Source organism: Lepidochelys olivacea (genome assembly GCF_965140295.1).
Source record: "Lepidochelys olivacea isolate rLepOli2 genome assembly, chromosome: 10".
Classification (NCBI taxonomy): domain Eukaryota; kingdom Metazoa; phylum Chordata; order Testudines; family Cheloniidae; genus Lepidochelys; species Lepidochelys olivacea.
The window spans coordinates 79,650,975-79,674,746 of record NC_140420.1 but is presented as its reverse complement, the minus strand read 5'-3'; the positions used below and the strand labels follow the sequence as shown (position 1 = coordinate 79,674,746).

The following is a 23,772-nucleotide window of genomic DNA, read 5'->3' as shown; positions in this document are numbered from 1 at the left end:
TTTTGCCACTGACTTCTGTGGGAGTAGGATTGGGTCCCTAATGAGATGTCTTGCAGTATATTGCTAGAGGGAAGAAAAGAGCAGCAGGGGTGTTGAGCCACTGTGTGTAGCTTTGGGAACTGAGAAGGTGGCTGGGACATGGCAACCACAGAGGATTTTGTCACAGCAAATAAGCCAGAAGATGTAGATGCCTGAAACCATCCAAGAGCTCTATGCAGCTGTGACAACCCCATGGCTGGGACTGTGGTGTTCTGCCTTTGGATAAATTCAGCGGGGGTTTGCTGGCAAAACTGATCATGGGGTAGCGGGTGGATTTCTTGCACAGAAAAGACCGAATCCTGCTCGCTTCACTCGCACAAAGACAATGGGCTACTCCTGTAAGGTGAGCAGGGTTCAGCCCCAAGAATGCCAGTAGCCTGTGGTTTGTGATAGGAGGGCCAGTGTGCAGCTTGCATTCAGGGAAGGTGGAAGTTGATTGCTTTTTGGTAGTGCTATGGGGAATTTAAACTATGCCGATTCACTGGGGCCCTTCAAGTAGGGCTGCTGTGAGATGATTAGCTTAATGTATGGATTTTTAAAATGTGTTAATTAAGGGCCCTATCCTTGCTCCCGTTCAAGTCAGTGGCAAGCAGAACAGTCCCGGGATGTTAATATTGTGTATATAAAAACAGCACATATTATTTCCAGCCAGTATCGGATGTTTGTGGGCAAAGTAGAGACAGCAGGCTAGTGCTGTTAAAGGGATGTTTTCCAGGCTTTAAGCCATAATATTCATGTTTTCTGAAAATACTGTAGCCCCGTCTGAAAACCAATGGGGCGTTTACTTGCCAGCTAGTTCCCCGCACCTTGCTGTCAAACTAACAACAAACATTCTAGGTTAGTTTGGACTCCTGAAGGCAAAACCTTCCAGATGGGGCCATTGTCAAGGTGAGGTCAATTGTTTTGCTTAAAAACTTTGGCAGTGCTCTTTTAAAGTTACTGCTGTGACGTTGCACTCCATATTCTTTATGAAAATATGCTTATGATAGGAATATGACATAGCTGAGATGTACTTCATGCAAGATGGCTTGTGAGAGATATCATTGGAAAGGTTATGATTTACTGAGTGTGATTATCCAATTTGTATGCCTGTATCCTTTCTGTAGCTGAAGTTAGGAATATTAACTATGTATTTGTATTTCAAATATGTTACTTTGGGGGTCACCCCAATGGAAAAGCCAGACAGTGCTTATGGGCCATTGGCAGAGACAATGGACTGGAAAAGAGCTTAGTCTTCCTGTGGATGCTGGAGACAGCCTACGAGCAATGGCTGCCACAGCCCTGCAGAGATGGGTCTGAGTCACCTAGTGCTGGACACCCCTACTCTCCTTTTGGAATGACAGCGGTTTTCCACTAGAAGACAAAGGGGGTTCCCACCTTACACAAGAGCTATATAAGGTAGGAGAGTGACATCAACAGGGTTCTCCTCTGCCTCCCCACCTGAAGAGACACTGAAAAAGACCTGGAAGCAAGAACTGAACTGGGGGGAGAAGGGTTGAACCCAAGCTGGAAGGGCATCTAGCTTGTGAGTAATAATACCTGAGGTCTCAAGAGGGAGACCAGTGCAGCAGTCTTTCAAGACTTTCTGTAATCTGCCTGCCACAATATCGAGGGTGAGACATACTGTTTGTAATCAATTTCTTTAGTGAAACTTGCTTAGTTTGCGTGTTTGGTTTCATTTGTTTAGTAATCTGCTTTGTTCTGTCTATCTCTTATATTCACTTAAAATCCACCTTTGGTAGTTAATAAACTTATTTCTTGTTTATAATAAAACCCAGTTTATGCAATGTCTAATGGGGGTGGGGGGCCGGCGGGGCAAGAAGTGTGCACATCTCTCTTCACATTGAGGAAGAGAGTGGATTTTTATGAGATTGCACTGTGCAGAGTTTTCTATACAGCTCAAACCAGTATTATTTTGGGTTTATTGCCCTACAAGGGGTATGCACGTGAGTGCTGGGGGAGTCCTCTCACACACAGCTGATCTCAGTCTGTGTCTGCAGCGGGGTGTGGCCCTACTTGTGTGTGTGTATGTGTACGCACGCGTGCTGCAAGAGGCCAGAGAGCCTAATTGAGCAAAGCAGGGAGAGGGAACCCAGGCCTATAGAGCAGAGGAGGCTCAGTGAAATCCCAGAAGGGGGGGAACCAACCCGTCACAACTGCCTTTGAGTCATAAATTCTACTTTTTTTCTATATCTTTCTATGTTTCCAGTATATGGGTATGTATGTGTGTGCATGTTGTGACAAAGTTCCTGCGTTACCTTGGTGAGTCTTGCACTTATTGGCGGATTTGCTCGCCTCGGAGCTTCATGGCAGCCCTCAGCTTGGCTGTTTTTCTGAATTCATGGTCCAGGTCGACTCCTCCTGTGTCTGACCAGGAGTTGGGAGGATTTTGGGGGGAACCCGGGCCCGCCCTCTACTCCGGGTTCCAGCCCAGGGCCCTGTGGAATACAGCTGTCTAGAGTGCCTCCTGGAACAGCTGTGCGACAGCGACAACTCCCTGGGCTACTTCCCCATGGCCTCCTCCCAACACCTTCTTTATCCTCACCACAGGACCTTCTTCCTGGTGTCTGATAATGCTTGTACACCTCAGTCCTCCAACAGTCCGCGTTTTCACTCTCAGCTCCGAGTGCCTCTTGCTCCCAGCTCCTCACACACACACCACAAACTGCAGTGAGCTCCTTTTTAAAACCCAGGTGCCCTGATTAGCCTGCCTTAATTGATTCGAGCAGCTTCTTGATTGGCTGCAGGTGTTCTAATCAGCCTGTCTTAATTGTCTCCAGAAGGTTCCTGATTGTTCTGGAACCTTCTCTGTTACTTTACCCAGGGAAAAGGGACCTGCTGAGCCTGGGGCTAATATATCTGCCTTCTCTAACTCTCCAATAGCCATCTGGCCCGACCCTGTCACAAGTGAAATTACAAAACAAACACCTTTTAGAAATGAAGTTGAAACATTTCATTTTGGAAATGCTGAAATGAATCATTCTGACATTTCTGAGGGGTTTTCCCCCACTACCAAAACCATTTCCCAAAACCAACTTGAATTTTTGAATTGGTTTGGTCCCCAAATTTTTCCTTTATTTTGGTGGGAAAAGGTTTTGTGTGAAAAATTTCACCCAACTCTATGCTCAAGCCCTAGCAAGAGCACTAGCAGCAAGAACACTGGGCACCTTTTTAAAGGTAAAGCAAATGTTGCTTGCCCCACTATTCTTCCTAGTGCCTGGGAGGCATTATCCTTAGAAAGAACAGGAGTACTTGTGGCACCTTAGAGACTAACAAATTTATTAGAGCATAAGCTTTCGTGGGCCCACTTCATCGGATGCATAGAATGGAACATATCGTAGTTGCCATACAAACTGTGCCATACAAACAAATAGTTGCCATACAAACTGTGAGAGGCTAAGATGTGCTATTGTCAGCAGGAGAACTGTCTAAATGGGCCATCTTGATTATCTTGATTATCACTACAAAAGTTTTACATGGCGGAGGGGCATTGCTGGCATATATCACATTGGTAGATGTGCAGGTGAACGAGCCTCTGATAGTGTGGCTGATGTGATTAGGCCCTATGATGGTGTCCCCTGAATAGATATGTGGACACAGTTGGCAACGGGCTTTGTTGCAAGGATAGGTTCCTGGGTTAGTTGTTCTGTTGTGTGGTGTGTGGTTGCTGGTGAGTATTTGCTTCAGGTTGGGGGGCTGTCTGTAGGCAAGGACTGGCCTGTCTCCCAAGATCTGTGAGAGTGATGGGTCGTCCTTCAGGTTAGGTTGTAGATCCTTGATGATGTGTTGGAGAGGTTTTAGTTGGGGGCTGAAGGTGACGGCTAGTGGCGTTCTGTTATTTTCTTTGTTGGGCCTGTCCTGTAGTAGGTGACTTCTGGGTACTCTTCTGGCTCTTTCAATCTGTTTCTTCACTTCAGCAGGTGGATATTGTAGTTGTAAGAACGCTTGATAGAGATCTTGCAGGTGTTTGTCTCTGTCTGAGGGGTTGGAGCAAATGCGGTTGTATCGTAGAGCATGGCTGTAGACAATGGATCGTGTGGTGTGGTCTGGATGAAAGCTGGAGGCATGTAGGTAAGTCTCTCTAGCGTAATACATATTTAATAATTTATAGAAAGTGGAGGAGCTTCAACAGGCAAGATGGAGAGAGAGCTCCTAGAATAGCGCATAGCTTAGTAGTTAGGGCACTAAGCTGGGATGTAGGAGATCCATGTTTAAGTCCCTGATCTTTCAGAGCAGGGATTTGAACATGAGTCTCCAACATCCCAAGAGAGTCTCTCTCTCACATGCACCAGAAATTCCATCCTGGACCTTTCTCACTAAGGGTTGCTCAAACCTGATACGTTTCTGCAAAAAGTTCCAGTTTTGATGAATTGGCACCTTCCAGTGGAAAACCTTTTTGAAAAATTCCCAACCAGCTCTATTGTTTTCCTTGTGTAACCTTGGGAATAATGATCCCTCTTCAAAGTCAGGAAATGTAGTATATTAAATGGCCTCCTGTCTTTTCCAGTTTGAAACTGAATTTTATTAGTTTGTGAATGTAAGGAAGCCCTTAAAATGGCAGCTGTACAGATCGGTAACTAGCGGAGCATGACAAATGGAGAAGCTTGGCCAGTTGTTTGTGTCCAAAGTACATGGCGCAAGAATGTCATTATCTCTCTCTTTTCTAAGATGTAGTTGAGCTAGCTGGTAACAGACTTTATGGATTATCCTCATCTACAAAGGTGAGAATTACGGTTGTACAAAATTAAAATGAATAACTCCATCTTTATGATAAAGAGTCAGATGCACCCTAATATTCTAGTGTTTGTAAAGCCTGGATTATTTACAGCCCAGTTGGTTACAGAAAAGTAAACGGGAATTTGAGACATTCAGCATTTGTATTTTGAAAGAAGCACTGTTTCTTAAGTCTCCATCTCAGAGGTATGTTTGTCTCTTTTTAAGCAAATGTTGTTTGACACATCTCAGAACTGATGTTTCAGAGTTGAACGGCTAGAAACTGGGAAATCGTTCAGTTACAAAAATAAGCAATAGTTCAGGTGTTAAACTACTGATGTGGAAAATTGCTCTGACAGTTACGATGTTGCTCTTCCTTTTCGTAAGACTTACACTATCATTTACTTCAAATACATCAGCTGATGTCATGCTGCCTGGTACAAGCCAACCTGTGCTATGTTGTTGCAGTGGTGTGGGTGTGTGTGTGTGCGCGCTAAAACAAAATACTGAATGAAGAGGGGCAAAGAACTTTGTTTTATGAACATGGCATCAATTGTATCTCAGATATGGGAGGAGTTACCTGTGTTGCAAATTCTTGTGTTTGCTGAAGCACGCTATGGATAGTAATGCAACAGATGGGACCGGCTTTGTAAAATGAGACTTGAGTTTTGTGCCTACATTTTTGCACCTGCAATTTATTTTGGAGGTAGACATGCAAGGACAGTCACTAAAGGCTGTCTTTTGAGTTTAAATTTCTGTCTTCATTTTCTAGATTCATGATTTGGTGATGAAGGAAAAGCAAATGAAATTAGGAAAAGTGTTGGTATCTCAGATCCTCCAATCTGGAAGTAGCTTTAATTGTAGCTTGGGAGAAAGGGCTGCTTTAGAGAACTGTGTATGTATGTGGCCCTGGAGATTTTTAATAATGGATCAGTTTATTTGTTTTTATATGCTGTGGCATTGTTATCTGGGGAAGGAAAATCTGCGAGAGCTGTAAGGAACTAAAATTCTTACGTGGCAGCTGCTGCTACTTGAGAGACTGATTCTCAGAATTTCCGCTGTAGGAGACCAGTAAATCTTACACTGTACTTTAGTGTCAGTCATTCATTGTGGAATGTACAAGCACACTACGATGGCTTAAAATGTGTACAAAAATGACTTTTTGGGAACTACTGGAAAACACTGTCTGCCTTCGATAGGTACCTTGTGGAAAAACATGCCAGTAATATGACTATGAGAGAGAAAAAACAATGGTCCAGTCACACAAACTTGGTACACTTGTAACTGAGCGAAATAGAATTAGATGGTTCTCAACACTTGCAGTAGGTACATCATTTTTCAGTGCAGGAAATATATAGAAATAAGGCTTTTTGTTTCCTTTCCCCATTTATATTTAAGTTCCCCTCCAGCCATCAGAGTGATGATCCCCGTACAGAATCTTATCCCAAACACGTGACTTTTTCTCTACAATACTAAAGTGGCTGAATTTGACTAAGAGTTATAAAGGCTGATGGTGGAAGGGAAGATGGGTACCCAGAAAAATAAAAATTGGCTGTGAGGAATATAAAAACCTCCGCGATGTGAAAACTCCTTCATTCATTAACATCCTAAAACCCATCATTTTTACACCCTCAGACCGCCCAAAATGGCAGTGTGGGGAGAAATGTCAAAGAGTGAGCATCAGCTGTGTGGCTTTATGATGTCATAGAATCATTGTCACTCAATGCCAATTGATTTCTAAGGCTGATTGCGAGCAATCATTAATCATTTTGTATTGAACAGCATGCCAGCTCCATCGCATCTGGGGCGAATACAAGAGGCACCTATTTAACCAGCATCCTGCTCTCAGCGCTTTCATTCTTCAGCTTTCAAAGTAAACCAAATTGCTAGAGTTGCAGCAAGGTTGATTTTTCTTTTTCTTTCTTTTGCCAAAGATTCTAAACTGGTCAAAATGAAAGCCTCCGCATGCTTGTGAGCTTGCTGCTGTTTGCCCATACTCAATGTGCCCCTCAGTTACCAGAATATGTCAGCCTGTCCCAAGTGGAAGCTAGTGTGACCACTGTAATAAGACTTGAAATTTCAGAACTACTTCCCATGTGTATAAAACTACTAAGGACATGCGTAAGCGTTTGCAGGTTCAGGGCCATAGCTTGCGGGAATCCCATCAGGATCCAAGTGAGGTGAGTTTTGTAAATATCACCCCTCCCCGCCCCGGCAGCTGTCCTACTGCATTACTGTGAGGCATTCTATCCATTCTTTATGCTGTCGTCATGTGAAGTCAGGTGATCCTGTGTCTTTAAGTTCTTAAGAAATCCTTCAACATGTCATAGTAGTGAAATCAAAGTTCCTTTTCACCACACAACTTTGACGCTCATAAAAATTGACGGACATATTTTGGTTTAGAAATCATTTGGAAATACATTTTTTAATATAAACTTCCCTTAATATCTGCTCTTGGAAGCTGTCAGTGATTTGTAGCCAAAATGTCGTATTTCAGGAGATTATTAAATGGTCTGCTCTCTGTCCTTATCTCTGATTAAGGATCTTACTTACTCTTTTGAACTCATGGCTTCGTTTCTGTTGGTACAGTCCTCTATTGCATTGCCAAAAGCCTGGGTCATAATAGATTGGTGTCAGTTACTCAGAGGCAAAAGAAAAATAAAACTTGTGAAATGGTCCCTTGTGATTGGTACTGTTCCACAATTTGGGAGAGAACTCACCTACAAATTCAGGTATTATAAGTAGCACATACCTCATTACTAAACTGGGCCATCTGGTATGTACACTCAAATGTCTCAAATTATTTCTGTAGAGAAGAAAAAAATGTGAATGCTAATTCCTTCCTAAAGTTTCCTAAACAATAGTCATGGAAGTAAATCTTAAACTACAGATACTACTTATTTTTATTTTTTATGTAGCATAATTAGATAATTCTCCAAGGAACTTTTTATCACGTGTTTTCTTTAATTAACATAAATGTCATGAGCAGTCAGTCAGCTTCACTTGATCAAAGACAACATAGGTTGTCACAGTATTTTGAGAAATAACATATCATTTGCTAATTACATTATTGATCTTTATGGTCTGAAAAGTCTAATTTATATGTGAAGCAAACTGGACTTGGCTGAGCCTGCTGGGGGAACTTTGAACATGAATAGTTCCTGGCAGTTTCCAGCATCTCACTTGTATAAATCACTTCTGGGGCTGATGGTGCATCTGTTTTCAAAGGTGATGATGTTTTAATGGACTTTGAAATTTGAAAAAGTGTGTTCCATCTGACTCCGCATGAAAGAGGAAAGCGCTTTGGGATTTTTTAGTTCTGATTTTAATCGTTCTGAAAGAGATTTTATATCTGTAGGCAGATGCATTTGAAAAGTAGAAGTAAGATGTGATTAGTTTATTTTAATTAGTGGGCCATCCTAATAAAGGATTTTCCCAAAGCTCCCAACCACTTTTTTTAAAAAAAAATTAGGTTTTTCGTACATTCGTCAAAGCTAATGATAGTTTCAAATGTTTGAAAGTTTAATCTTGTGGAAAGGTAAAAATGGGCCAAAACCACAGGTCGGCTGGTGACAATTTGATTAGCACAAAGGCTATGTCAAGTAGCAGGAATTATCATTAATGTGGCTCAAGTGAAGGAGCGTAATGCTTTCACAGGAGGGAGACAAGGAATTTAGATCAGTGACATAATTACAAAATGTTACTCCTTTTCCTTAACGGCTTATGCTTAAGAACTTGAAAAGCCCTGTTTTAAACAGCGCATATGTGTAATTAATCTATGCAGTTTCATGACATTACTGTTTACGCTCAATTCATCGTAATAAGGAGGTAAGATATTACTTGCAGATATTTTGTTTAAACTGTAAAATGCTCGGCATTATTCAGGCCACAGCCTGATCTTTAGTTTTTCAGCTGTCATTTATGTGCCACTTCTCCATTTCACTCTGAGATGCTGGGAGGAACTGATAGGGATATGGTGCAGAAATAACTCTGAAGTCTGCAGCAAGGTATTTGCTGAAACAATACTGTCGGATGTTTAGTAAATGCCAGGAGTGCTAATTGCAATAAGCAGAAAGGACTACTCTTAAGCCTTACAGTCCCCAAGAAATGCAAGTGTTCTTGTACATTCTCAATCCTGGTTCTGCTTAAGTCAATGGCAAAGTCCTATTGATGGGACCAGTGTTAGGCCTTAAGTTGTGTGGCTGATGTTACTGTCTGTAATATTGGGAGAGTTTTGTATCAGAACTTGGGCCTAACCCTACTGGCATTATGAGAGAGGCCCCAGCTGAAGTCAGTGGGATTACTTGTGCACACAGGGTGGGAAGGATTGGGGGGCTTATATGAGCTGCCATAATATGTAGGCACAACCAAGACGCTCAGGAGCCACGCTGTCAGACTGTGCTCGACTTCCCCGCCTTCTGAGGGTTTTGGAGCTTAAGGAGCATCACTGGTAGGGTCGGCCTTACCAGACTCTGATTAATCCTCACAAGGTTTGTGGAGAGACTATGTTGCTGAGACTGACCTGGCCATTCCCACAGATTCCAGTTAGGGTTACCGCCTGGTTGGTATTTGACCAGCCTGGACAGGTTTTTATATGGATTTGTCAGTTGCCAGAAAAATAATGTAATCTGCCGGTTTTCTTTTATGTGGCTCTGAAGGTGTGTGGTGTTATCACAATACACTGGGTTATCGGACATTAAAAGTTTCTGTGTCCAGCTGAAGGTTCTGCAGTATTCCCACTTCTGCAGCTTATGCGATAACTGATCAAAACTGTTGAAAATACAGCAGCTGTCTGCCTACCAACATGCGAGTGCATTTTGTGTGTGTGTGTGTGAGACTATAAAGGGCTGTTGAAGGGGAGATTACGGAGTTGCCTTGTGGTTGGGGATTGGGGTTGCAGCAGGCTTGCCTTGTGTGGAGGGGTGCGTCTGTGCGTGTGTGCCTTTTTTTTTTTATTTTTTATTTTTTTTTATTTCAAAGGTGGTAATGCTAATCCCAGTCCCCATGGAGGGCACTCACAGAGAGGCTTTCATAGATTATAAAGCCAGAAGGGATCAATGTATTCTGACCTCCTCTCTGTATTGACCATAAGAACGTCCCTGTATTGATTCTTGAACTCGAGCCTACAGGAGGAAAAGGAGATGGTGCAGTAGAAGGGTCATATTCCTTTCCCTTTGGCAGCCGCTAGATCTGTCACCTCGACTAACATGGCAACGAAGGTATGATGTTGTGTTGCCACCTCAAGGGGAGTCATTAACAAGCCAGCGCTACCCCCTTGCAGGGTGCACACACCTGACATGAGCAGAATTTCAGTTCCCTCTAGGTCAGTGGTTCTCAAACTGTGGGTCGGGACCCCAAAGCCCTTGAGCTTCAGCTTTGCCCCCTCCACCTGGGGTGACAGGGTTCGGGCTTTGGATTCCTCCCCTCCCCCCTGCCGCTCCACACATGCGGGGCCGTGGGGCTCGGGCAGGCTCAGACTTCAGTTCCCGCTCCTGAGGTCATGTAGTAATTTCTGTCATCGGAGAGGGGTCGCGGTGCAGTGAAGTTTGAGAACCCCTGCTCTAGGGGCCCGTTTTAAACGGGGGAACCCTCTGTGGGGTGTAAACACTGGAAAAAAAGTTTGCTTATCTGCTTCTCAGGCCTTGAAAGGGGAAGAGGGGGACACGGGACGTTACCACAGCTCCCCAGCCTTCTCTTGTGGATGTTTTGTGGAGCACAGGTTGGGTCTGTGGGTCAGTCAGAAACTTTAGACAGTCTGTAGGGTAATGTTAGGACAGTTCCTAGAGAGGTGGGTTACAGATGCAAACGAAGACCGCCCCACTCCTCCCAAACGATCGTTTACACCTCTCTGATGTTTCAGCATAAGATGGAATGTTTTCACTCCCTTATTATATTATACTGGAGAGTCCAAATGCATCAAAAATAAGGGTCATTGATCTAAAATAGTCTTTCGTTGTGTTAGCTCAAAATCCAGCTCTCTTTCCTGGCAAAATTTGGGAGTAAGGTCGGTCTATCAACGTATCTACTGATCTATGTATCTACCATTCTGTCTCTTTTCTCTTGCTAGCTCTGTATCTATCATTCTATCTAGCTGATCTTGCTAGCTCTGTATCTCTTTATTTATCGTATTTTTATAATGCCATCACAGTATTCAGGCACTGTAGGATATATTAGAGGGATGGAGAAAGGAGTCCATTTGTCTGATTGGCACATTTTATAAAGCCATTTAAAAACCAGGAGAAGAACTACCCCTAGGGACTGAGAGTAGCACAGTGACAATGCCATTAGTTAAGGGATTGTTTTGAACTCTGCTTCCCATGGGAGGAAAAAAATCAAGTAATAAAGGTTGTAGCTCTTCTTATAGCAGATTATTTATTGAATTCCCAGCCAAATAATGTCATGAAGCTGGTGTTCGGCTTGTACAGAAAATATGTATCAGTAACAGGAGGGGAAAATACCCCATTAATAGAATTTTGTGGGCTTTTTAAAAAAAAAGTTCTAAAGGCAGGATTTTAAAAGCTAGCGTTAAACTGAAAATAACCCAAATATTAAAGCATGGAAATGCAGAGTTATGGTACCACTGTGCCCTCCTGTCAGGTAGAGATCTAGTGGACTGAGCATTGCTCTGGGGCCCAGGAACTCCAGTGTTCTATTTCCGGGTCTGCCAATGAATTTGTGTTTAGATAGAATTTGTTTCTCTTCAAAGTGCTGTGATACAGGAGGGCTAGGGAGCAGTGGTAGAGTGTTAAAGGGGAAATATATAAGCCCTAGGCTATATAAGGTGTGGTTCCCTGTAGACTAGGGAGAGTTGCTACAGGTTAATTGGAGCACCTATTGTCAATTAGGGTCCTGTCAGGAACCTAATAAAACCCCCTTCTTCAGGCAGTCGGAGGAGGAGGAAGAGGAAGGAGTGAAGACTGGAGCTTGGAGCTGTGTTGTGAGAACTGAAGTAAGGGAGACCCTGCCTTAGCAGGACAAGGGGACTTCCTCCCCCCAGCGTCTAAGGACCGAAGTTAACCCCACCTAAGGGGGATGAGGGTAAGAAACCTGCAGGGATTGAGGGGGGCTAGGACTCAGAGTGAGGAGCAAACCCAGACCCCTCCCCTCCTCTGTCACCTTCCCGGGCCACTAGCAGAGCCCTCGGTGTCTAGGGGCAGGGGGTGGTGTCTTAGCGTCCCCTCTCCCCCAAGGCAAGTGCAGGGCCCACCATATGAACATCGGCCATCTTGTCACAGTGCTTAACAAACATTAATGAGGCCTCATAACCTCCTCTGTGAGGTTTAGAAGGATTTGCCCCATTTTACAGATGGGAAAACAGAGGCAGTGAGAGGTTAAGGTATATGCATACGCAGCCCTCAGCTTGCATGTGCGAAATATGTGCTATTCTATTCTATACATGTTTTATCACTTTTATCACCAAAGTATCTGAGCACTTTCCAGTGGTACATGAAGTGATGTGACTAATGTCTGTCACATGTGGTTCATTCTTTCTCTCATCTTCTCCCCAGGGAGAGAACTTGGGCACATGTACAAAAGCACATGGAAAACTGAGGCTCTGCTTTACACATCAGGTCTGCTGCTCAGCTGGGAATAGAACTCTGAACTCTTGTCCCATTTTTGTGCTTTAGCTGCAAGACCATCCTATATGAATCCAAAAGGCACCGTAGGAAAAGCGTGGGGAAGAAAAAGTTCTCTCAGACAGCGCAGGCTAGAGAACTGTTCAGTTAGAAAGGATAAGGTCAAAAGTCTAGCCAAACATTACATGCTTTCACTCACATGTCCAGTAAGGGACAGCAGGTCATGTGAAGACCTGGATGGACCAGCCTTCTAGGGAAGTTCAAGCTGTGTATTTTGGGTTTGGTATGGTCTCTTACCTTGTTACAGCCATCTTTACTTCAATGTTATTGGGTGGGAATGAGAGAGAACAAAAGGTTACTTGGCTGGAAATGCCCAGAGGTTTTACTAATGGTGCCCTATCTAGCAAGAGGACTGTTAGCCTCTTTTTTTTTTTATTGTGAAAGAGGTTCATGAAGTGCAGGCATAGTGCATGCTGCTGCCCCCAGATTCCAAGGCCAGAAGGGACCACGGATCATCTAGTCTGTCCTCCTGTATAACACGGGCCATAGAACTTCCCCAAAACGATTCCTAGAGCAGATCTTTTAGACAAAACATCCACTCTTGAGGTTTTGGAGGAGGCAAGATGCAGTTACGGTTCTTTGTGTCTGAGGAATGGAAATTGATACGGCATGTGGTGCGAGACAAAAGAGGAGGCTAAGGCTGGTAAGAGTGAATTGGTTATTCAGATAAAGCAAGGGATAATAAAGCTCGAATGAGTGGCAGGCCCATAGCTGAAACCCCCCATCTTGCCTTTGAGTGAGATCACCTTAAACTCATACCTGCAAACGTTTTCACACAGGAAGAAGTGTTGCTTCTGTCATGGGAGAGGGGTAATCAACTACATTGAAGGTCTTGACCCTTTGCCCTACCACACAGCTGGCATACCTGGAGGCCCAGGAGAGGCTAAAAGTTGTAACTAAGAGCCTGGAGGCTACCCAGGTCCCCCTGGACCCAGGCATAATTAAGGTTGAGTGCACTGATGGAGATGATTATCTGAAGTGAATTCTGTGGAGGAACAATACTGAAAGACATCTGCTGGTGATTTTAAATGGGATTATTCAGCAGTATCTCTGGCCAGCATTGTGTGGGGAAGCAGGACATAGAGGAGGGAGGATGCTTAGTAGGGTAGAGAAATGGCTCTCCCAAAACAGGAGGGAAGTGGGAACTGGCTGAGTGTGCACAAGGGAATGGAACATTATAAAACCAGGGCTGACAAAAGGCAATGCCACTTGAAGTGGGCTGTGGGGAGCTTCATTCACGTGAGGTCATGGGGAGGAAACACTAGCTTGTATGGAAAATAGAGGATTTCCACAGGCCAGGTGTTAAATAAAACAGGGCCACAAGCTTACACCAGCGCTGAACAGTGGTTGAGGTTGTGGATCAGTGTCTAGTCAGTGCAGGAGAGGGGCACGCATGTTATTGAAAAACATTCCTTTGTCTGAGGTTCACCTCTGTCCCTTCTTCTTTAGATCTGCAAAGATAGGCTTTAGATTTCTTAGAGCAAAAAAGTAACATGTAAGAGCGTGCTATTAAGATCTGGACTGCTGTGATTTCCTCCCTGGGACATATCCTCAATCACTTTTTGCAAGTAACAGGGCTCTTCTTTGCTCTGAGCAGCTAGGCAGATTCCAACTAATCCGTTCCAGCTGGAGAAAGTTTGCTAATGCAGAATTTTGGTCAGCCTTACGGTTAGGGTCATAGGGTTAGGAGGGACTGCAAGGGTCATCTAATCTATCCCCCTGCCAAGATGCAGGACTTGTGTCTAAACCAGTGGTGGCTGACCTGCGGCCCATCAGGGTAATCTGCTGGCGGGCCGTGAGACAGTTTATCCTGACCATCTGCAGGCACGGCCACCCACAGCTCCCAGTGGCAGCGGTTCACTGTTCCCGGCCAATGGGAGCTGCGGGAAGTGGCGTGGGCCGCAGGGACGTGCTGGCTGCCGCTTCCTGCAGCTCCCATTGGTTGGGAATGGCGAACTGCAGCAACTGGGAGCTGTGGACGGTCAATGTAAACAAACTGTCTCGCGACCCACCAGTGGATTACCCTGACGGGCCACGCAGGTTGCCCACCACTGGTCTAAACCCTCCAAGACAGATGGCTGTCCAGCGTCTTTTTGAAAACCTCTAGTGAAGGAGATTCTATGACTTCCCTACACTTGTCTACTTGCCATCTTTGCAATCAAATGTGTGGAAGCACCTGCAGTCCCACTGAGAACAGCACAGTAAACGAGAGGAGCATTTCCCATTCCTTTCAAACACAATTGCCTGCTCTCTCCATACCAGAGATACTGGGAGCGAAGCCTGAGACCAGCCCAGGTCCAGAAATGGCAACCCAAGCCCAAGGGTTTGTGTGGAATAGCAGTAGAATGGAGAAGAGGCAAAGAATTCCCTTGCTGAGATGCAGAAAGGTGTCATGCTGGTGGCCTAGCACATTGTAACTAAACAAAAGCACTTTCACACCCTTCTGTTTGGGTGACTGTGCAGGACCACGCCATCCTGTGGAGTTTTCTGTTAAGCAGTGTTAGGACAAGACTAGAACAAAGCTAAGGCTGGAGCATGATTGTTCTATTGTGATTTGCCCAGTCCACACAAGCTGGCTAAACCATGGCCCCAGTCCTGCATGCACTTATACACATGAATAGTCCCACTGAGCTCAAAGGGACTCATGCATAAACTCTGCAAGTGTTTGCAAGACTGTGGCCTACATGAAGGTACAGCAGAATTTAAGCATGTTTTTAAACCAAGGCCTATGGTTTGCCTGAACTGAAGAAAACATCTTGCATCCCTAGGGCTGGAAATAGGCATTAAGTCCAAGGAGCGTGAAGTTAGGCATGTGTTTAAGTACCTCGCTAAACCAGTGGGCTGCGATGCAATATTCTTGTAACTTCTGGGGATGTCTGGGAACCATTTCTGTTTCCTGATCGGTCAAATTCCAAAGGTATTGGATTGTCTGACTTTGGTTTTGGATCATGTGACTTTGGTTTGGGGATAAGAGAACTCCTATTCCAGCTGGTCTTGTGTAGTAGGGTATGTGCCGAGGGGCCCTCTTATACTACATTCACTGTTAACCTCAAACAGGGCAGATTCTGACCTAGTGTGCAAAGGGGCAGAAAGGGTATATGGAACTCTCCAGCCCGAACACATTTGTGTTCCTGAGAAAAGGTGGGCGAAAATCCGATTGATGAGTTTTCCCTCTGAGTGCCAGGTGTTTGAAAGCAAGTGGGAAGAGGGGAGAGCCGGCTATGGAGGGGGAAGTAAAAGATAGTAGCTTTTATTGTGACATTCTTGATCAGGTGGACAAATACACAGAGAGAGAGAGAAATGTACTTGTTCTCAATTGTGCAGGAAACCTTAATATGTGTTGGCTCTAAAATTTCCTTCAAAGCCAGAGACCAGCCCACCACTTTTATCTCTATTACAGTGTAACGACTTTGGGAATAACAATAACAGTGTATGACAGCAAATTTGAAAGGGCAAGGCCCGGGAGAGAGATGGATCACAGCCATCTATAGAGGCCAGATAACGAGATCTGCATTTACCCTTCAATTAATTCATGTGACCCTCATGCCATCTGCATCCAAAGACTGAACTGCTAGGTCCAAATTCTCTGCTGGTGTAAACTGACACATTGACTTCACCGGAACTGTGTCATTTACACCAGTAGAAAATGTGGCCCTTCTTCTTCTTCTTCTGCATTATATTTAAGACATTTCATTGCAGTCCCTTGGTTCATTATGGGTTTGCTCTGTCTGATGTATTAATGAATGTTCTTCCCCATCCCTGATGACAGATTTTTTTTGCCTGGTGCCCTGTTACTGTAAGCCAGGTGCTTTTACCCTTAATGAACAATTTCCTGGAAAAAATTGAAATCAACAATAGATAAAATGGGCCAGAGAGGCAGTGGAGTGAAGAGCTTAGCACAGTTGTGTGAAATTAAATAGGGGTTGGGGTCATGTTCTCGTTTTGTCTCTCACTTCATTATTATAACAATTCAAAGCCTTGGAACAAATTTTGAAAGTTTAAATGATGGTTCCTGGAAAGGTGAGGATGCTCTATGAGGCCAACCAACTGCCTGGATCTGCTAGGGCGTCTGGCCAGATCCTCCTTTCTCCAGCACACGGCGCAAAGGAGCAGAAACAGGCCCCACGCAACAGGGAAGCGGAGGACCGGCAGCTACCTCCAAGCCCAGGGAAACCCTTGTGTATGAATATATGATTGGGTCCTGTAGGCATTCAGGGTGTGACTAACGGGGGAGGGGGGGAAGGGGGTCAGTGGTGAGGTAGTAACTGGGCAGCATGTTCCCTTGAGGAAGGGCTCAAAAGCAACTGCAGACCGCTCTGAAAATTAACGCTACTTTAGCCTTCGCTATCTCCTCCACAGTCAGCCTCCCCTTCACTGAAAGGGTCGACCTACTCAGCCACTGTGTGGGGCTCCGGGAGAGCCAGTGCAAAGAGGCGTGTATATAAGTCATGCTATCAAAGCCAGGTTGGGCTTGTGAGGCAGACGGAGGAGCAAACTGCCCCATCTATTTAGCTGCAGGATTTGAGACGTCTCTTACCCAGCCTCAGTGGGTTTTGAAACCCTTTCTCTGTGCTTCATCAGTGAGCTGCCATCCCCACCTGGCTGAAAGCATGATCTGGTGACAAGGGCCTGACTAGGATATTCAGTGTGTTTTCCCCACCCATGGGAGAGGAGTCCCGGGCCTCTGAATTTGGCCTGTGTATTTTGCTTTCAGGGTTGTAGTAGTTGAGATTTAGGCCCGTTTAGGGGGATAGCCTTTAACTTGCCAGTTGTATTACCTAGGCCTTAAATAACAAAGGTCACCGTTCTCAAAGTTAGGTGCCTAAAACTAGGCATCTGAAGCCACATTTAGGCACCTAAATAAGTGGCTTGATTTTCAGAGGTGCTGAGCATAGAAGACAAAGGGATTTAAGAGTGCTCAGAACCCCTGAAGATGCCTAAATATGAATTTAAGCTCCTAACTTCAGACTTCCAACTTTGACGCTGTGGGGCAAATCCCTTTACTCCAATATCTACAGTATTCCAGGGATCCCCAATAGGGAGTATAGGGAAGTACAAAGGATAGATGCGATAGCTGGGTAGCCTCGTGTGTGTTAGGGAAAATGGGCAATTTTTTAAAGTGCCATCATTACACTTTAATTTTCATGCCACTGGAAATGTAGAAATTGATTAAACAACCCTCTCAGATTTAGCAAGAACTTGGCAGATACAGATTTTTTTTTTTTTTTGTTTAAAGTGAAGTTTCTCTCTCGGCTGCCCTGCCAATGCTTTAATGGATATGAAGTTGGAAAACTTTGCATTAAGGTTTCTAGAGGCTCAGGGGAAAATTGCATGCTGGAAGAGGACGTCTGAATGCTGCTGTCACTGAGAATACTACAGAGGATAGAGTGCTAGGGAAACACAGTGATCCGGAGAAGGGGATCAGATGAAGACGTACCCTGTCAGACCAGTGAGGTTTCTATTAAGGGTGTAGAAGCAGGAGAAACAGAGATTGTTTCCTTAGTGTGTATGAAGGAACGTGAAGTAACAGTTTTGACCTGACTGCAGCATTTCATGAAAATCTGAGTTCAGTTGTCAGCAATTTTGTTTTATTTGGATTACAATCTCAGGAATTTCTTTGGAGACTAACAGGCGTTAGCAAGCTTGGAAACCAGACTGGAAAAACTGAATCTGGACTCTTGTTGATGTCTCCAGGTTCACAGATCATTCCTGAGACACAGCACTGTTCAGGAATAGAAGAGAGAGGGGCCTTTGGGTGAAAAATGAGATGTAGCATTAGGATTCGATAGCGCTGCTATGGATCAGCAGCCATCAATCTAATTTAGTTAATTTGTCACTTGCTCAACTGTTCATTGGACTTGGGCTTTTTAGTTGTTTGGTTCATTATATTTTTCCTCCAAGATAAATGTAGACAAAAGAGGTGATAAATAGCAGCAATGTATTCAAATGAAAATACAGAGGAAACTTTACGCTTCCTAAAAGAGGCTTCTGCTTGACTTTTGTGCTCTGTTAGAATGCTGCTGTATTTGTTCACTTACACATATTTGAAGTTACTTATTTTTCATTCAGTTGTCTCAATGTCACTTGTCACTAATCTTGTCCATAGCAGAAACATACATGGGTTTGTAGTTCAGGCCACATCTACATATGTATTTTTGCACCGGTATAATTATTTCTGTTAGAGCTGTGATTTTTTTGTTTTTGTTTTTTGTTTTAACCAAAATAATCACACTGGTATGGTCTGCTGCTGTGGACGCAGTTATACTTGTTTAAAGGTGCCTTATACCAGTATAACATGTTCCTCTTTCCCTACAAGAAGAGCTATCCCAGGATAAAGCAACTGTATATCAGCATAATTGCATTCACATAATGGGGTACTCAGCTTTAACTATACCACTATATAGTCAAAGCAATTAGACATTTGTGCACAGACGAGAGCTGAGTGTGTGGTTTCCCTAGTCATACTGCAGCCTGGCAGTGGTAGGATGTATGGGATACAAGGTCTGTGTTGTTTGAAGTCGCCAATAAAGCAGGGGTTGCAAGTGTTTTAATGTAACTTTTAAATTTCACCCTGTATCAGGAATGAGGCAATAGGGTGGCTTTCTAGTGTGAAGGATGCTGTTGTTGCTACACTTGGTCTAAGACCGGCTTGAGGCTATACGTCACTGATCATGTAGGGTGAGCTTTTCAAAATTGCTTCAGTTGGAGCAGAGTTAGGCTGTTGCTGATTACTTTTGAAAACCCCCATCCTAAGCTACTGTTGTTGGCACCTGCAGTGATCACAGGTTGCCAAAGCAGAGGCCACACTGAGGTCGGACTAAATTATCACGATGCTCATTTCTGGCCTTCAGGTCTCTGAGTCAGGCTGAATCAAGCCCATGCTGCCTACGCCTATGACAAATAATGTTGTAGTTCTAGTGAGAGAAACCATATAAACTAAAAGAACGAAGCTTCGATGGTTTGTACATGTCACTAGAAAGACTCATTACAAGAACAGTTTAATACTTTGGGTGTGGTTGGCTATTTCATGGACTGTTGTAGGTGCCAACAAAATAAAACAGTCAGCACATGGAGTTGTGTCAAACAATGTAATTAAGATTCTAGTCCCAGATACTGTCGAAGCACTAACCTTCGGTGTTTTGGAGGACATAGTGCTGCAGTGGATCAGCTTACCTGCCTTTCACTCTATTTGAGTCCTAGTTTATAGCATATAAATCACAGGAGGGAATGTACATAAAGTTGTGAGGGGTGCTCAGGTGCCATTATCTCAATGGGGTCACTCCTTCCCGCTACACACCCCGACTCTGTAGCTGCAAACAGCAGTGTCTGTATAGCTCCACTGTGCAGGATTAGAGTGGGGAGAGGAAGGGACAGTGCCGGGGTTCCATACACTTGCCACAGCTCCTTGCATGGCCGTGCACAATAGGCAGGTGAGAATGGGCTGCAGAGGGCTGAGACCAGAGCATCCACCCAGTGGATTGCCACCCCCATAACATGGGTGCGTTGGGACCATGAAAGACTTCACCAGACAGTGGGTGGGCTTGCCAGTTGCTCCATAGCCCGCAAGACTTCTTCCCCTTCAGAGATACCTCTGGGTGTCTGGGTTTTGCCTGCCAATGTCCCTTTGGCTTTGAAATTGCTGTTGAAGTGTTTGCCGTGTGCATGAGGGTTATTTTTCCCCTGATAATCCACCATCAGGGCTCTGTGTCGAGAATGAACATAAAGTCCCAATGGACTTGACTTCAGAATAATGACTTAAAAGTCCAAACATTCAGAGGCCTGACTGCTCATTTTGTGCCAGTTGTTGATTTCAAGCGCAAAATTACAGGATAACATTTTAATTTTTTTCTAAATAAAATGACAGGCCAATTTTTGAAAACCTAATCTCTCTCTGAAAGGGAACCAGCAATTGTCTGCACTTCGGCTCTGGTTCGCTGACATTTTTATGTGCTGTTGATGTAATGTTTTCATTATAGCTATGCTGGGCTGTCCGTTGATTGTAATTACTCAGTTATTTAAGGAAAAGATTTTTTTGTATTTTTAAAATTAGATCATTAAAGATGTAAAATCAGAAGTATTGACCCCAAATGATATGTCCCAATTTCCTAGCATATTGATCTTGATCTACGTATACCTCGTTACCCTAGTGCCCCACAATCTTTAATGTATTTATCTTCCCAACAACCCTGAAGTGACTTGCCCAAGGGCGCACTGGAAGTCTGGGGTAGAGGAGAAATTTATAGATTCATAGATATTTAGGTCAGAAGGAACCATTATGATCATCTAGTCTGACCTCCTGCACAATGCAGGCCACAGAACTTCACCCACCACTCCTACAAAAAAAAAAAAAACCTCACACCTATATCTGTGCTATTGAAGTCCTCAAATCGTAGTTTAAAGACTTCAAGGAGCAGAGAATCCTCCAGCAAGTGACCCGTGCCCCATGCTACAGAGGAAGACAAAAAACCTCCAGGGCCTTCCAATCTGCCCTGGAGGAAAATTCCTTCCCGACCCCAAATATGGAGATCAGCTAAGCCCTGAGCATATGGGCAAGATTCATCAGCCAGATACTACAGAAAATTCTTTCCTGGGTAACTCAGATCTTACCCCATCTAATAACCCATCACAGGCCATTGGGCCTATTTACCATGAATATTTAATTACGAAAACCATGTTATCCCATCATACCATCTCCTCCATAAACTTATCGAGTTTAATCTTAAAGCCAGATAGATCTTTTGCCCCCACTGCTTCCCTTGGAAGGCTATTCCAAAACTTCACTCCTCTGATGGTTAGAAACCTTCGTCTAATTTCTAATCTAAATTTCCTAGTGGCCAGTTTGTATCCATTTGTTCTTGTGTCCATATTGGTACTGAGTTTAAATAATTCCTCTCCCTCTCCGGTATTTATACCTCTGATATATTTATAGAGAGCAATCATATCTCCCCTCAACCTTCTTTTAGTTAGGCTAAACAAGCCAAGCTCCCTAAGTCTCCTTTCATAAGACAAGTTTTCCATTCCTCGGATCATCCTAGTAGCCCTTCTCTGTACCTGTTCCAGTTTGAATTCATCCTTCTTAAACATGGGAGACCAGAACTGCACACAGTATTCCACGTGAGGTCTCACCAGTGCCTTGTATAACGGTACTAAAACCTCCTTATCCCTACTGGAAATACCTCTCCTGATGCATCCCAAGACCACATTAGCTTTTTTCACAGCCATATCACATTGGCGGCTCATAGTCATCCTATGATCAACCAATACTCCAAGGTCCTTTTCCTCCTCCGTTACTTCTAATTGATGCGTCCCTAGCTTATAACTAAAATTCTTGTTATTAATCCCTAAATGCATGACCTTACACTTCTCACTATTAAATTTCATCCTATTACTATTACTCCAGTTTACAAGGTCATCCAGATCCTCCTGTAGGGTATCCCTGTCCTTCTCTAAATTAACAATACCTCCCAGCTTTATATCATCCGCAAAATTTGAACACAGATCATCTTAGTACTAGACTAATGCCCTAACCACTATCCCAACCTTCCTTGCGCCGAATGGCTTTTGTAGCCCTTAACAAAACCAGTTACATATATTTCTTTTGCTTTCCTTTCTGCTAGATCATTGAAAAAACTGATGAATAATAGTCTGTGTGTGGCACTCTGGCCTCGCTCTCTCTTGAGGACTTTGGAGAAACTCCATGCATTTCCAAAAATAATCTGCAATAGATTGATGAAACTTCTTCAGTTATTATTCATTCCATGGCATTGGCTTTATCCTACAGTCCTCTATCCAGCCAAGCTCCCAATGATTTCAATGGAAGCTTTCTAAATGAGAGGGCTACTGAGTGCTGAACTAGGCTTTTACAGCCAGATTCATTGAAGGAATTTAGGTGCCTAATTCCTATTTAAACTAATGGGAGTTGGGGACCTAAATACTTTATATATTAAAAAAAAATCTGGCCTTTAGATGTGTCTGCAGTATGGCCCATGTACTCTTCCTGGTAACAGTTTAAATTGACACTGAAATATTTTACAGGTGAGAAGTTCAAAGCTGCTTAATGGATTCGAATTCCCATTCCCATTAGAAATGGGCATCCTGATCCCCATGTCAGTTTTGGAAAACTCAGCTGATATCTCTCAGATAAAGTGCTAAGGGATGACAACAGGGCACCCTTTAAATACAGTCAACCCCCCATATGGTTCGGGCTCCTATAGGGTTTTCTACAGTCTAAAAGAATCCCTTTAAAAATAGGCCTTGGTAAATATAATTTCTTCCTTCGATCTTCAAAGAGCAGATTCTGACCCTTGTGATGGCGCTGAGCAGCACTGAGATCCAGGAGGAGTCCTGATGAAGTAGATTCTCTTCAAATTGAGCAAGAGAATCAGGACCTGGCACTTTACATGGTTTCACCCTCTCCCCCCGGCCCCCCCGGATTTCTCAATAAATGGATAAACCCAGTAATCTCTTTTTTTTTTCTTTTTTTCTTTATCAATTATCTAAAATGTCACCTGATCCTTGTTTAATTGGTGTTTCATTCCTGCCATTCGCTTTTGTTCCTGCCATAAAACAGCAGGGGTTCATGGCTCTTGTGTGTAACTTTTTGTGTAGTTGATAAAATGATTTATCCTGAAAACATGTGTTTCCTGTTGTTGCTGGGACATCTCTATGGTTGGAAGGACAGATTTTGTACTTGTGTATAAGGAGAGAGCAATTCTGGTGCTGGAAACAAGGGCAGACTGCTAGTTTTGTGCAGGGCTTGGGAACGAGCTAGCCCTGCACAATGGTGTGTGGGGTGTGTGTTGGCTCTCCCTCCCTTCTGCTCCTGTAGGCAAAAAAGGTCCCGTTCATGGTTACTCTATGGCTCTTTTATGCTAATTCAGATCTGGTCTAGGTCACTTTGCGCAGGCGCCCCCAGTGAACGAATCATATTAGGGCTTTTTGCAGAGGTGGGGGACATTCCTGTACCCCAGCTATTTCCAGCTGCTGGATTGCCCCCTTGAGGTCATAGGCAGAAAGCACAAGTTAAGGGAGCCCCATGGCTGCTCTAACCTACGCTAGGGCCTGGTTGTGACTGCAGGGAATAAGGGAGGAGATGGATTATGACAGAAAGCATTATTTTTGCAGTGCAAATGAGAGCTGAACTCTTTCATACCCGTTATGTGCTGATCATAACTTGCCCTCAGTAGCAAAACTGGTATGGCAATGAATTCCAGAGGTTTAAGCGAAACGTCTTCGATTGTTAGCAGAAACATTTCCTTGCTGTGTATTCCTATTAACACCTTAGATAATAAATACAGGAATAATTCAGAAATCCAATGCCCAAATCCAGTGTTTATACTGATGGCTTTATCATTTGCACTTATCAAAGCCTGGACAATGAGAA

General features: G+C 43.9%; 1 protein-coding gene across 1 annotated transcript in view; it reads left to right on the top strand.

Moving 5' to 3' along the window:
* MEGF11 (multiple EGF like domains 11) overlaps positions 1–23,772 on the top strand; it is a 382,058-nt gene that overhangs the window by 78,959 nt on the left and 279,327 nt on the right. The gene's annotated exons all lie outside the window — the stretch shown is intronic.